At 35.3% G+C, this 15,741-nt stretch overlaps 1 pseudogene; it reads left to right on the plus strand.

Annotated features, from left to right (window-relative positions):
• The window catches only part of LOC118837390, a 32,587-nt pseudogene extending 30,108 nt beyond the window's left edge, over positions 1–2,479 (plus strand).
• Positions 2,480–15,741: the final 13,262 nt, after the last annotated feature.

Here is a 15,741-nt window from a genome sequence, read left to right on the forward strand (position 1 = left end):
TGGGCTCTGCTCCACTCCCAGCTCCCAGCTCCGTGTGGGATAGACCTCACCCAGAGACCATCCAGGCTGTCCTGGGCTGGAGCCCTGCTTCCCTCTGCTGTTTTGTGGGTTCTGAAGTTCTAGAATTGGTTCAGAGCCATTTTTTATAGGTTTTTGGAGGGACTCGGCGGGGAGCTCACCCTAGTCCCTGCTTTCCAGCCGCCATCTTGGCTCCACCCCCCCATTTTGATTCTCAATATACAACTTTAGCAAAGTTGTAGGATATAAAATAAATCCCCATGAATCATCAGCATTTCTATATATTAACAAAGTCCAACAACAAGAGATAAAAAAAAAGAAATTCCATTTAAAACAACTGCAGACAATGCAAAATACTTCAGAGTCCACCTGCCAAAACACATCAAGGAACTTTATGAACGCAATTACAAACACTCCACACAAATAGATCCAGATTTAAATAATTGGGAGATATAGCAATTGCTCATAAGTATGCTGAGTCAACAAATAAAATTATAATTCTACTTAATTTACTTATTCAATGCCATACCAATCAAATTACCAAAGAAATTATTTTGTAAATCTAGAAAAAAAATCGTAACAAAATTCATTTGGAAGAGCAAATGGTCAAGAATATCAAGATAATCGATTCTCTTAGAGGTAACCATAGTAAAGATGGAAGGGTCTTGGAAGTCCTCAGCAATCACCTGGCATCCTTGAGGCATAAAGACTACTACTCCCCCATTCGGACCCCTAGGGCAGCAACAGGGACATGAAGCTAGACAACATGCTGGCTGGGCCTTTCCCTGACTTTCCCCAGTCCTGGCATCAGGGTGTCCCTTGAGGTCCACTGCAGCCCAGCCTGGTTCAGGGAGGAGTGAGGAAAGCTACAGTTACAGGCTTATCCAAAACTCACGGAGGGATGATGAAGTCTCCCATCACTATCGTGCTACTGTCTACATCTTCTTGAAGCTTAGATAATGTTTCCTTTATGAATTTCAGTGCTAAAGTGTTTGAAATTAGTCAATTACAGATTTCTTCAAACCAGTCCCAAGGCAAAATAGACTTGTATTAACTCTCCACAAAGGACAAATCATAAATAGGGAAGAGATAAATTGTTAGATACTGGCTTAGGATAATTTGAAAGAAAAATATCTGCAACAAAAATATATGTAAGAAGATGCCAACAACACAATTGAACTATTACAGAGACTTTGATGAGAATATTTAAAGAGAAAAAAGGTGAAAGAGATGCACCTGAGATAAACCAGCCTCTTGTGGTGCAGAAAACCCAGTCTTTAGTGGTTGGAAAACCCCTTATTTCTACTTTACATCTTTGCTTGTTGAGGAATGGAATGAAGGACCTAAGGAAGCAAGAAAGATGCCCAATCAAAATGTCATCACAAAATCATGGAAGCATTAGGGAGAAAACTAAGTACACAAATCAAAACAAGACAATTACAGATGCCAAAAACTTGGTTTCATCACCAGAACCTGAGATTTTGAAAAACAATTTTAGCAAAATTGGCAGTAGAAATGACATATCCAGTAGTGCCACTAGTGGCTCATCAGTTTGGCTTTGGATTCCATCACTATCTGTTATAGCAACTGTGTTTGTCAACATGGGAGTCTGAATTAAGTTTTTATTTCCTGTGCAGAATCTTCAACCTGTCTTTAATTAAGATATTTTTAGTTTTGGGGTACAAAGCACATCTGAAGAAATAAAAAGTGAAGATTTTAAAAGCAGAAACTGTTGATTCATGTCTTCCAGAAACTAACATTTTTAATGTAGTTAAGTTTATAGGCTTGTGTACAGCTGTATACCCAGAAGGTTACACAGATCAAGAAATAATCTTGCTGTTTTTAATGTTCCTGAAAATGAATTTGGAAAATCACCTGAAACAGATTGCACTAGTGGACTTTCAAAGTCTCTCAATAAACCTGTTGGAAAACATTAGAGATTGGAACACAAAGATGCCTGAACTCTGTATGGCTATAAGTGAGCTGTCCACTAATCATCAAAACCCTCTGTGGTTGGTGGAGTTTGTACCTAACTGGACAGCACATGGAAGGCAGGTAAGACAGCATCTCAGCCTAACAGTTTTGCTAAATTTCTGGACAAGAAATATGAAGATATTCCAAGTGGCAGTGATCTGCAAATGTTGCTCCTTTGTCAATATTTTATGCAAATGAAGCCTTCTGATTTGTTAAGGAAAATGATAGCAAAGAAAATAGGTGAACAGCAGCATAATCTTACCAAAGACCATTTAGGTCTAGACCCTAAGCAAAAGGTATGTTATCTGAGACCTATGTGCTTCTTCACTTAGTCAGTGAAATTAGTTCCTATTTGTTCCCTTTTCAGTGAAGGAAACATTTGCTGCAGTTCTGTGTTTCTCTGGAGAAGCACATAAAGTGTTATATCAGAGAAGATGCAAGATTTTTTCGTAGGACAAAGGTAAATTTAGTTGCCATTAATAGATAGAGAATGGCAAAAATAAGCCAAAATTTACAACCTATTGAGGGAAACCTGCATGTCTGAGTACCAGATTATTAATTGGAATAGCTAAAATGTTGACCCAAGAGAAATTGAACAAGATAAGAAATTTTCCAGAAAATGTGAAAAATGGAGATATAGGCTTAAATAGAAACATTTGCATGAAGACAAAAAAGTAATGTGCCATTTGAATCCAGACTCTACAAGAGAATGTAAAGTATAAACTTTGTATGGGATTGTCTGATCCCTTTATAGGAGATGCTAAAGCTAGAACTTGGTTCCTGTTTTAGGAACCGAACACATGTCTGATAATACAGTGGGTTATGTATAAATGTACTTTAAAAAATTCCCATCAAATTACTGATTTATTTTGTACTGATAAGTTACCCAAAGTCCTAAATTGAAGTGCTAAGAAATTTGGATAGATTTGCCAAGATCATGCATGTGGCTGTCCCTTTGTAAAACTCTGGATTGTAATTACTTATAAGGTATGTGGGCTTGGGAACAGTTCACTCCATTTTAAAATTACACGCTGCTCTTAATGTTTGAAACGTTGGGATGTTAGCATTTGTTTAAAGGTTATATTTCTGGTGAGCCAAAGGGCCTTTCATAGTAACAAACTATTGACACTCTTAGTTTAATTAAAAGGAGTTTTTTCATACCTCAATGTCTATTTATGAGTATTCCCTAAAACTGAATGTCAACTAGATGTTTTTTTAATTATTAACTTGGGTGATGCAGCTTTATCCTGAGTGACTCTAATGAAACAGAATAATCCAAACAAGAAATCTAGGGGACCAGACTTCTTTCTTTGCAATTTTTTTTAAAATACTTGGCCCCCGCAAATGAAAGAATAAAAGAAGAAAACATTTTCTGTGAGAATTATCATTGAAAAATTACGTGGTTTAAGTGACTCAAGCCTATTTTAAGCATTGGGGCAATTAACATTTCCGTGCCATGGACTAAGTTCTGCCTTCTTTGTAGAATAGAATTCTGCATATTCACCCAGGAATGAAACTAATACCATTATGCACACACACACACACACACACAAACATACACACACACACACACACACACACACACTCACTCACTCCTTATTAAGTTCTCCGCCAAGAGTCAGTTTTTATCTCTATTACTACTTCTTCAAGGTTTTGTTATAAAATGTCTACCTTGAGTGAAAAAAAAAATTAAAAGGTTTATGTAGATTTGGGCAAAAGGCAAAGGCTCACTGGTGTCCGACATATATCTAGAGATAGGTAGAATTCTCTTTCGATATGCCACGTGTAATTTTGTAAGTGTTCATATTTTTCACATTGACCATTGTATACAGTGTACAAATTCCTGAATACAAAATATGTTGCTTTGATTTTGTATAATTAGAACATATAAATATTTTCTTATCATGCTCATTAAAGGGATTGGATTGGATTGCTTAAGGAGGGAAGGATGGATTGTTTAGGTGTGTTTTTTAATAGCCCTTTTTTACTGCAGTTTAAAGCACATAAACTGCCAGATCTATGACTTTTTAAGCACTTTGGTATACTTTTATTTAATAATTATCATAAAATAAACATTTTTAAACTTCAACATCTATATTAGGAAGGATTACTGCATATGTCATTTTGTAAAAAGGAAAATGAGAAAATGACTAAAGGTCTTATTTCTAAAACAGACAGCTTGACTTCAGTCTCTGAGTCATAATATATTATATTAGCATGCACATAGGACACCACTAATGAAAGTTTTGGGTCCTGTTTTAATACATTAGTCTTTAAGTTTACCTGCCAAATCAGTCAACAAGCATTTATTAAGCACTTAACTGTATTCTAGGTACTATGCCAAGTGCCAGGGACTCAAACGAAGGCACAGAGTAACATCTGCCCTCAAGAAGCTTGGGGGAATCAACATGTAAATATCTTGAGATCATAAATCGAACACAATATAGGGGACCTCAGAGGAAATCTGGTCCATCTCCCTCGGTTGTCAGAGGAGGGAACCGCATCCCAGGGAGGTTTTGGTGGATTGCTAGAGGTCACACAGGTAGTGAGCATTAGAGGCAGGAGCTGATGGACTTCTGAATCAGTGTTCTTTGTACTGCCCTATACTCTGCCTTCTTGAGACCATGGTTTTTGCATGAGTGTGCTTCTTAGATGGACCTTAAAAAGAATCAGAATTTTCCAAAAGTGCCAAGCAAATATAATAGTGATACTGGAACCCTAGACTCAGAGGATTGTTTCTAAGGCAAATCCTCCCAAAGAAGTTCTCATTGCAAAACCAGCAGTCTTTTAGTCTTTGTAAACAGGGTTTGCCCCAGTTAGTGTTGTTTGGTAAGATTAACCGTGCCAGAACTACACTATTTAATTTTGTAAGTAGGCTGAACTTACCGTCCATATTGCAAACAAAAAAAATAAAACAAAAATAAAAAAATGTTTAAAAAATTTAAAAAGCAAAAATTAAAATTTAAAAATTAAATTAAAAAATCATTATGGGGGGGGAAGGCAGGGCAATTGGGGTTAAGTGACTTGCCCAAGGTCACACAACTAGTACATGTGTCAAGTATCTGAGGCCAGATTTGAACTCAGGTCCTCCTGACTCCAGGGCTGGTGTTCTACTCACTGCACCACCTAGCTGCCCCAACAAATTATTTTTTAAAAAAGAATATCAAGGGAATCAAAGGAAAAAATGTGAAGGAAGGTAGCCTAGCAATACCAGATCTCAAATTGTATTATGAAGTGGAATCATCAAAACCATTTGGTATTGGCTAAAGAAATAGAATGGTGAATCAGTGGAATAAATTAGGTACATAATACACACTCCTAATTGGTCATATTAATCTAATATTTTATGTACACAAAGATCCAAGCTTTGGGGACAAGAATTCACTGTTTTTTGACAGAAAATGTTGGGAAAACTAGAAAGCATTTTTGGCAAAAACTAAGTACAGCCCAGCATCTCACCCTGTGTAAAGTCAAAATAGGTACATGATTTAGATATGAAGGATGATATCAAAATCAAATTAGGGGAACATAGAATATTTTACCTGTCAAATCTATAAATAAGGGAAGAATTTATGACTAAACAAGATAGAGAGTATTAAGGAATTTAAATAGATAGTTTTATTACATGAATTTTTTTTAAAAAGGTTTTGCACAAACAAAACCAATGCAGCCAAGATTAAAAGGAAAGCAGAGGAAAAACAGCAAATTTCTCTGACAAAGGCCTCATTTCTCAAATATATAGAGAACTAAGTCAAATTAATGAGAATATGAGTTATTCCCCAATTGATAAATGGTCAGTGGATGTGGAAAGACAGTTTTCAGAAGAAGAATTCAAAGGTATCTCTAGTCATATGAAAAAAATGCTCTATTATACTATTGATTAGAAAAAAGCAAATTAAAACAACTCTAAAATATCACTTTATATCTATATGTTGGAGGGGATGTGGAAAAATTGGGACATTAATTCACTGTGGGTGGTATTGTGAACTGGACCAACCCTCCTAGAGAGGAATTTGGAACTATGCCCAAAGGGCAATCAAATGTTTCTATACTTTGATCTAGCAATAACACTAGTACATCTGTATCCTAAAAAGATATGAAAAAGTTTCTATATGTATATAAATATTTATAGATGCTTTTTTATGGTGGCAAAGAATTGGACATTGAGGGCATGCCTATTAGCTGGATGATTGCTGAGTAAGTTGTTATATGATTGTGATGGAATATTATTACGCTATAAGAAATGACAAGCAGGACACTTTCAGAAAAACCTAGGAAGACTTACACGAATTGATGCAAAGTGAAATGAACAGAACCAGGAGACCATTGTACACAATAACAGCAAGATGACCAATGTAAATGACCAATGACCAATTGTAAATGAGTTAGCTAAAATTACTATCTACCTCCAATGAAAGGACTGACAGAACCTGAATGAAGATTGAAGCATATTTTTTAATTTTCTTAATTATTTTTAATTTTGGTCTACATTTTATTTTACAACAAGGCTAACATAGAAATACGATTTACATGAATGCATATTTATAATCTATATCAAGTAGCTTGACTTCTCAGGGAGGAGTTTGGGGAGGGAGGAAGGGAGACAATTTAGAACTCAAAATTTTAAATAATGTTTAAAAATTTACATGCAATTGAAAAAATAAAATAAGAAATTAAATGATAAAAAAAGAGTTGTGGCAGCTAGAAAATTTATTATTGTTATTAAACTGCTGATGACTCTCCATACTAGATAGAATGGGTCCTCAGGAAAAAAAAAAAAAACAGAGTCTATCATTGAATCTCTACTTGAAGGCTTTTCACATTTGCAAGGCCTGCCATAACTTTTCTTTCCTGGAGAAAGTGACATTTGCCTTCGATGTTAAAGAACAACTAGGAATTCAACAGATGGAGATAGGGAGGTTATTTGTGTTCTGGAAATAGCATGGACAAATGGATGAAGGCAGATCATGAGTCTGGGATGAGAAGTAGTCCTATATGACTGGAATATAAAATGCCATGATAAATAGTGAGATATGACACTGAAAGTGTAGTGTCAGGCTATGAGAAATTTTCAAACAGGTGAAAGAATTTGAATTTCATTAAATAGGAAATAGTAAACAAAAGTGTTTTTAATGGGTAGGTCACATGACCAGATTTATGAATACTGAAGATTAATCTGGAAGAAATGTACAAGTCAGGGGTTTGGTTTTATTTTTCCATCAAACACAAAGTTTAATTCATTGAAAAGAGCAACAGTAAACAGGATCACTGGAAGGGCACTTTTGAAACTATATCTAATGATAAAATAAAGCAGGGATATAGAAAAAGTAAAAGCAGGAAGACATTGATAGAGGCTTTTGAAATAAACAAGACATAAGGTAATGGAAGTCTGTACTGGAATAATGTTGGTGGGAAGAGAGAGTAGAGAAAGAATTGAATAAATATTACAGAAGTAGAACCAAACGGACTTCCTACTGATTCAGTATGAAATGACAGGGAGAGAAGAACAAAAAATGATGCTAATTTTTAACTGTGGGATATTTACTTATGAATGATATTGCCAGTTTCAGAAAGCTTGAAGATAGAATAAAAAGATGGGGTGGGGGAAAAAGACTGACATCAGATTTGGATGTAATGAGTTTCAGGTCCCAGTTGGTTTTAATATGGGTCTAAAAGGTATGGGGAAACATAGGATCATGAAATTATAGATTTAGAGCTCAAAGGAACTTGAAAGGCCATTCGTTTCACAGATGAGGATATTGAAGCTCAAATAGAGCAATGACTTGCCCAACATCATCAAGGTAATAACTGGGAGTTTACATTCAGGCCCAGGTACTATAACTCCAGCTCCAGCGTCATGCTGTTGAGGGCTTTCATGCTATCCTTCTGAATGGGATACAGATATGCTGCTAGAAGATAGTATATTAAGATTTAGAATTTGGTGGACCCAAAGTGTTGTCAGTAATGAATTGATATTACCTTGGTTAGAGGACTCTAGTCCCTGTATTATTTAACATTTTATATTAATGACTTTTACAAAATCATAGATATCATGGCTATCAAATTTGCTAATGACATGAATGTGGAAGGGATTGCCAACACAAAGTCTCATAATGGTTGGGTGTGTACTTGAAGCTTTTTCGTGTTGGTAAAAAAAATATATATATATATATATATATATATATATATATATGTATATGGTATGTTAAAAATATGGGATGACTTTAATAAGATTCATTTCAGTAGGGCAAAGCATAGTGTTCCACATAAAGGTTAAAAAAATTAACTTCAAAAATATAAGAGAATTGGGAAAGCATGGCTAAGTATCAGTCTGAAAAAAAATTCTGGGAATTTTAGTTTATTTCAAATTCAATATGAAGGAAGGAGGGAATAAGCATTTATTAAGTTCTGCCAGGAACTATACTAAACACTTTACAAATATTATTTCATTTGATCCTCTTAACAGTATGTTACTATCCCCACTTTACAGTTGAGAAAACTGAGGCAAACAGGAGTTAAGTGACTTGCCCAGAGTCATATAGCTAATAAGTATCTGAGACTGAATTTGATCTCAGGTCTTCATGACTTCAGGCCCAATGCTGTATCCACTGTATCACATAACTGCTTCTGAAGCAATAGTTCAATACAGTAGGCAAAAATGAACTCAATCCAAGGTCACATTAAGGGGGAAAGAGTGGTATAATGAAGGAGATGATATTCTCACTGTACTGAGCCCATATCAGATCACACCTATGCTATTGTGATGAATCCTAGACCACTTATCCATGAAAGACATTGACAAGCTCAGTAGTACTGATGAGTGTCCAAGATGATAAGGTAAAGAGTATGCTAAAAAGAATGAGTTTAAAGAACCTCTTAGTTGACAATGCATGCTAATTGCCCTCAACCAAAGTCCTTCTCTGGCATCTCGCTGTGATGTACAGATTACTCTATAACTCTAGTGCCTAAAAGCCTATGTTAGTGTAGCACTAGTTTCGACATTTCCTATCAACCTAGAAAGACTTCAAGGGCAGCTCTATTGATAGGCTGTGTGTCTGCTGCCCAAGGAGCATCCTGACTAAATCACCAATTTGGCTTCAGGGAAATTAGTTGGTTTTTTTTTTTGTTGTTGTTTGTTTGTTTGTTTCCCATATCAGCTCTTGAAGGCATTCTATTAAGTTGCAGAAAGATGGCTATTTGAATAGGTGGAAGAAATACCATCACTCTCTTCTTCCTTCTACCAGTGAAAGTAGTAACCAAAGACCTGCTGTTGTCTGTCTTTGTAAGGCTAACAAAGTTCATTCCATTCATAGAAACCTAATCTGACTGTGCTCTTATGATTTCAAATTCAAGAGGGGCAAACAGAGCAGATGAGAGGAATTACTCTAAGGATATATTTATACTTTTATTTTCTCTAAAAATATGTGTAAAAGAGGAATAACTCACATACGTACACATATACACACATATCAATATATACATATATGTACATATGCATATGCAAATGTGCATACATGTGCACATATGCATGTATGTATTGATTGATATATACAAATATAAATATATGATATAGACAGACTTAGATGCAGATAGATGATATAGATATAGATGTGAATATGGATATAACTATAGCCATAGATATATTATATCAATAGAGATAGATGAGCTAAAAATATACATACATGATATAAACATAGACTTAGCAACATGTAGATATAGATATAGATATATGATACCAATATAGATTAATGAGAGAGATAGAGATAGAGATCAAGATAGAAAGAGAGATGTAAGATAATTTGGTAAACCTAGCTATCATCTTCCTACCAAGAAAGTATATTTTATTTCTTCCCATAGTTCCTTCTCAGAAATGTTTTTATTGGTTGGTACTTTGATAAATCAATGCAGTCCAAATTCCTAAAGTTAAGCAACTGAATTATACTATCACTTTCTGAAAACTGAAAATATCTTTGACAATCAAGTGCTCTTTTTTTTCTATTTTTTTAATTGCAGAGCAAACATTCAGTATAGATGCTGCCCAAACTTCCAAAGACATTCCTTTGTTTGCCTTTGATTTCAGTTGTCATTCACCTTTGCTTAGTAATTGTTTTCTCCAGATATTTACTCTGTTTTAATTTTCCTTCCATTCTCTGTGACTTTAATTTTTACTAGTGCTGTTCCTCTGGATGCTTGTAGTATAAAGAGTAATACTTGGAGTGTGGGAGATTTAAGCTCAAATCCTTCCCTAGAAGCTGATTAGTTGTGTGACTTTAGGCCAGTCATTCATTCTGTACATCAGTTGTCCTCACTAGTAACAAGGGAATAACAATTGTTGTAGTACCAACATTACAGGGTTGCTCTGAGCTTCCAACAAGATAAGGAATGTAAAAGACCTTGTGCTCCACAAGGTCCATTACAAGGCTCAAATAACATATTTTAAAAGGTATTTTGCAAACTTTAAAGCACTTATCAATCAACCAAAGCACAATCATTTATTGAATGCCTACTATATGTAAAAGATTCCCCTAGAGTCTGTGGCCACAAAGACAACAATTCTGCGGTCTAGAATACGCACAAACTAGGTCTGAGGTTATTTCATTGAGGTAGGCACTAGCAGTTGGGGTTGGGGTGTCAATCAGCAAAGACCTTATGTAAGAGGTGGATCTTGCACTGAACTTTAAAGGAAGCTAGGGTTTCTAAGAGGCAGAGATGAGGAAGAAGGGTATTTCAGGCATAGAATCTCATATGTCACAACGTGAGGAATAGCCTGGGACAAGATACAGAGATAGTAGATGAATTGTTATGAAAAGCAGTGAATAAGCCACTTTGGCTAACATGTCAATTGTAAAGAATATGTAACAATCTTAAGAAGATATACTGGAGCCAGAAAGTTAAAGTCTTTGCAATAGTCCAGGCAAGAGATGATCATGGGACCATGTAAGTGGAGAGTTAGATGCAAAAGATGTTGTGAAACTTGAATTGGGAAGATGTCACAACTAGTTGGGTATGGAGGGTAAAAAGAGAGTGAGGAATCTGGGATGACTCTGAAACTGAGAAGTTTGGATAAAGTGTAGGTTTTAGGAGGAAGATAATAAATATTATTTTGGACATCTTGAATCTGAGATGATGATGGCAAATTGAGTTAAAAATATCCAATGTGAGACTAGAACTCAAGAAAGACAAGTATGTACATATGTGTTTATTTTATTATTATTATAATTTCTTCTGTTTCAATTTTTCTCCTTGGTATTGAAATATTACAAAGTCAACTCTTCTATAGGACTTGTATTTTAGATGGAAGATAATAGCTGGACTTCCAAAGTAGTATGCTGGTGCTCCCAAGATATTAAAGGAACCAGAGTGAGGCCAAGTAAGGCATATCATCACTGGAAGATTTATGGAATAACATGAATAAAGATGTCAAAACATATGAAGGCAAGAGGGCTAAGGTTCTGAATCAATGTAGGGAGTATTTAGACCAATGAAAGCACAGATCCATCAAATTTTCAAAATAGGAAGCTTGTCTGGTATATCAGTACTTGCGTGTTTCAGTTGTCTCTTTGACAGACATTTATAATCTTAACACAGTTTTGTCTTGATTTCTACAAAGCCAACTCAGTAAAATAGTTTTCTCCACTACTTTGTTGATTGGTATATGTAAAACATTTTAAACTTTATATTCTGAATGCTACATAAAAATAAATTGAGTTGAACCTAAAACTGGCTCACCGGTTTCATATACTAGCCTTTCACATGAAGAGATATCAGTTCCAAAGAGAACTAGATTGTAAGAGAAATGTACTCTTCTCACCCTTTCAACTAGCCCCAACACGTATATGCACATATGTAGGGGTACACACACACACACACACACACACACACACACACATACACACAAGCATTAATACATTTATAGTTTCTTGTGAAAGAAGTATCCATTCCTAAGGCTAATCAAGGAACATTTATGATAAATTGGTAGAAGTGAGATTAGAAGCTTGGCTTCTAATACCTGTGTGCTACCAATCATGTCCACAAATTCCAATGACTTCTACCACCAAAGGTGATTAAACAATATATTACTGATATGCTCTTCACAGATGATTTGGTGACAGTGATTTTCTAAGACTTATGAATATAGTTCAGCAGGAATAATCTTAACTCCTTGATATTCAGTAATCTGTAACCCTGATTAGTGCCTTTTCTCATGCATCTCTCTCTCTCTCTCTCTCTCTCTCTCTCTCTCTCTCTCTCTCTATCTCTCTGTCTCTGTCTCTCTGTCTCTCTCTCTCTCTCTCCTTCTCTCTCTGTCTGTTTAATCCTCTCCATGAAAAAAAAAAAAACAAAATATGTGACAACATGATGCATTTGGCCTGCTCTTATTAAAGTTAAATACTGCCTTTTTAATTTTCAATTCTAACAAAAGATATGTGACAAATGACATAGTAATTTTCCTATTCCTTCATGTTCATAAAACATTGATAATATGATTTTTACCTTTCCTTTGTTCTCAATTAAATGAAATGTTCCAATACAATTAATGTGTTCTTGCAATTTAGTTTTTCTTTAGAGGTTTCTCTTGTCTCTGATTAACAGCATTTTCCATCCATTCTGAGAACCCCCGACTGCTATTCAGAATGGTTCATTATGCCTGCCAGCTATAAATACAATTGTGAACCAATATCATTTTAATTGTTTCACTAATAACTTGTTTTAAATGATTCAACAGTCATCAGGAAAGATAAGTGCTCTTGTACCCTGCAGGCTTAGGGGGATGATGGTATGAGGCAATGTAACAGAGTGCTGTATCAGAATAATGAAACCGTATGTGGACGATAATGACAAAGCACTTACATTGCTGTAAAGATAAATGAAAACAGTAGATCTTCTTTTCTCCGTAATATAACATCCATTTCTATCTCCCATTTCAATCATTAGCCCTTCCAAACAGATTAATGCACAAATACGTATATGCAACATGTCCCATCCTAATAGCCATATGCTCCCATCTTTCCAGGCAGATTGTGAATGATGGAGTTAACGAGCTTTACAAATGCTCTTGTTAATTAACAAAAATTGTTACTTTCTCATTTGTGGAGGGGGGGCTTATAAATTAGACTTAATTACACCAGATAATTGCAACTGCCAGCAACTGCGCTGCTCCTTCTCCCCCTCAGTTCTTTCCACGGCAAGTCAACAATGGCCACCCTTGCCTATTTGTGTCGATGAATTTAATAAGCAAACAGCCCTTTTATGTTAATGGTTTACTGGCATTCATGGGCCTGGCAGGAGAAATGTACTGGGGGAGGGCTCACTAATGGCTGCGCATAATCACATTAATTAAAATATAACTGCCATTTAAAGATTTGTAGTGTGGAATTAGAGCATGTTGGGAACTGAGAACATCAGGCTAGAGTGCATATTAGCAGCATTACTCTGTGCTCCCTGCACAGCAGTCAGCAACCTCATGTGTCATAAATGTAATTTATGAGTGCTGTTTTCTTTGAAATATATGTTTTTAGTTCCCTCATTAGAATGTAAAAAAATTTCAGTGTCTGCTTCAGAGGGTTCAAAATAAATTCACTAAAAGCAAGACCCAAGATATGCTTTTAACAAATCCCTCAACAATTTTTTTATTTGTATAATTTCTTATAGTGAAACCAAGAATCTCCTCTTCTGAAGAGATATTCAAGGCATCCTTGCAAATGTATATCCCTCTGTTATTTTAAATTAATTCCTCTTAGTGTTGCTTATACATACACTATAATTGTTATTTAACAAATACAACTCTAGATTTTGTCACTTTAATCACATGAGGTTTGGTGGGAACTAGTAAATTCTTTAGAGTTGGGGCCATGCAGAGAAGATAGTTGAGAAAGTCTCTTAGATTCCTTTATGAGCCAATTTCCTGTATCCACTCATTAGTTTTAAAGACTTTTAAAAATCTAAATCAATTGCACTTATACTAATCCTATAAAAATTGAGGCTTTGGGTTATTGTTTTTCATTTCATTGACAATTGCTATGAATAAACCAAGGGAAAAGTGACTTTCTAAAGAGAAAAAAAATGTCTTTATAAGGTCAAAAGAATTCTACCACCCAGTGAGCTGACTACAGCTAAATTCCACCTTCTCAAAAGTCTATAACTTCAATGTATTCAATATCCAAGCTCAATTTGTTATATTTTTTTACTCTCCTATATCCTGCCATTAGAAGATACACCACCACACCCTCCCTCTTCTCCAATTCCGGAACTACATTGTCCAATCTTTGAAGTAGTAGGAATCAACTAAAATAAAGTATGTGTGTCTCTCATAGGATGTGCACGGATATTTTCGTAACACACTTGGAAAGGATTCCAAAATCCAGTGATTTGATTATTTTGTAGTATGAGGGATATGGGCTTTGCGAAATATTGGAAATACAGGCAACTTACTGATACTAATGAAAAAGGACCTTCTTGTATGGGGTCTAGTTGTATAGTAGACACTGTTTCTTCAAACCAGATCTTTGCTTTGCAAGGGATGCTAGTTCCCTTGCAGTCATAGACCAAGGCTTCTTATTTTTTGAATGTGAAGGAGGAATACAAGAGGTTGGTGAGGTATGGAGGGGATACGATAGAAAGTTCCAACAACTTTTCACTAGAATGAGATAAAAGATGTAAGAAGAAAATGATGAACAAAGTATTCAACTGATAATAAAAATTACACAGACTTATTAAAAATCTTCTTTAAACCTTTTTTATGATGGACAGTCTATAAATGTAAGATGTATAGCAAAGAATGGAGTCAGTATTTTTTTCCTGTATTATAAAGATCAGAGAATCCTAGAACTAGAGCTGAAAGAGACCCTGGGCACCCTTTAGTCCAATCCCCTCATTTTACAAATGAAGAAATTGAGGCTCGGAGAGTCTAGTTGATTTGTACAGGATCATAATGGCAGTATGAACGAGAAGTAATAATTGGACTTAGATTCTCTGACTCCCCAGCCAACTTTTCCACCACTCCACACTATTGTCCTACGGCAGATTCCTAACCTTGAGTTCATTAGAACAATTACACTGCCTGAAATGATATGCATGATAGAAATGAAGTTGCTAAAATAATCTTTTAAAGATAATGGTAGCCTTTTCAAGACAGAAAGTCCATAAGAATCCACTTTAACCAGTTCCCTCAGTTTTTAGACAAGGATATAGAGACACAAAGCATTTCAGTGGCTTAACGAAGATAACACAACTGGTTGTTGAAAGAACTAGGCCTATTACCACTTTATTCTCTTTTCCCATATTCCATGCTAATTGCAAATAACTTTTATATAACTACTTAAGGTTTATATAGTACTTTCCATATATTGTCTCAGCCGATCACTACAAGTCAAGTCGGAAAGCATTTATTGTTTACTAGGTGGCAGGCACTAGAAATAGAAAGAAAGTTAAAGACATGGTCCCTGCCTTGAGGAGCTTACAGTCTAATGGAGGAGACAATATGGAAGCAATCACTTACAAAGAAGATAGATACACTATGAACTAGAAGTAATCTTAAAGGAAAACACTAGCATTAAGAGGGACTGGGAAAGGCTTCTTGCAGAAGTTGGAATTTTAACTGAGATTTGAAGAAAACCAGGGAAGCCAACAGACAGATTCCAGACATGAGGGACAACAATTAAAAGTCCACAGTTATGAGATAGAGTACCTTATTTAAGAGAACTTCTAAGGTATCTAGAGGTGTCCAAATTTACAGAGAAGGAAACTAAA

Source organism: Trichosurus vulpecula, chromosome 1 (assembly GCF_011100635.1).
Source record: "Trichosurus vulpecula isolate mTriVul1 chromosome 1, mTriVul1.pri, whole genome shotgun sequence".
Classification (NCBI taxonomy): Eukaryota; Metazoa; Chordata; class Mammalia; order Diprotodontia; family Phalangeridae; genus Trichosurus; species Trichosurus vulpecula.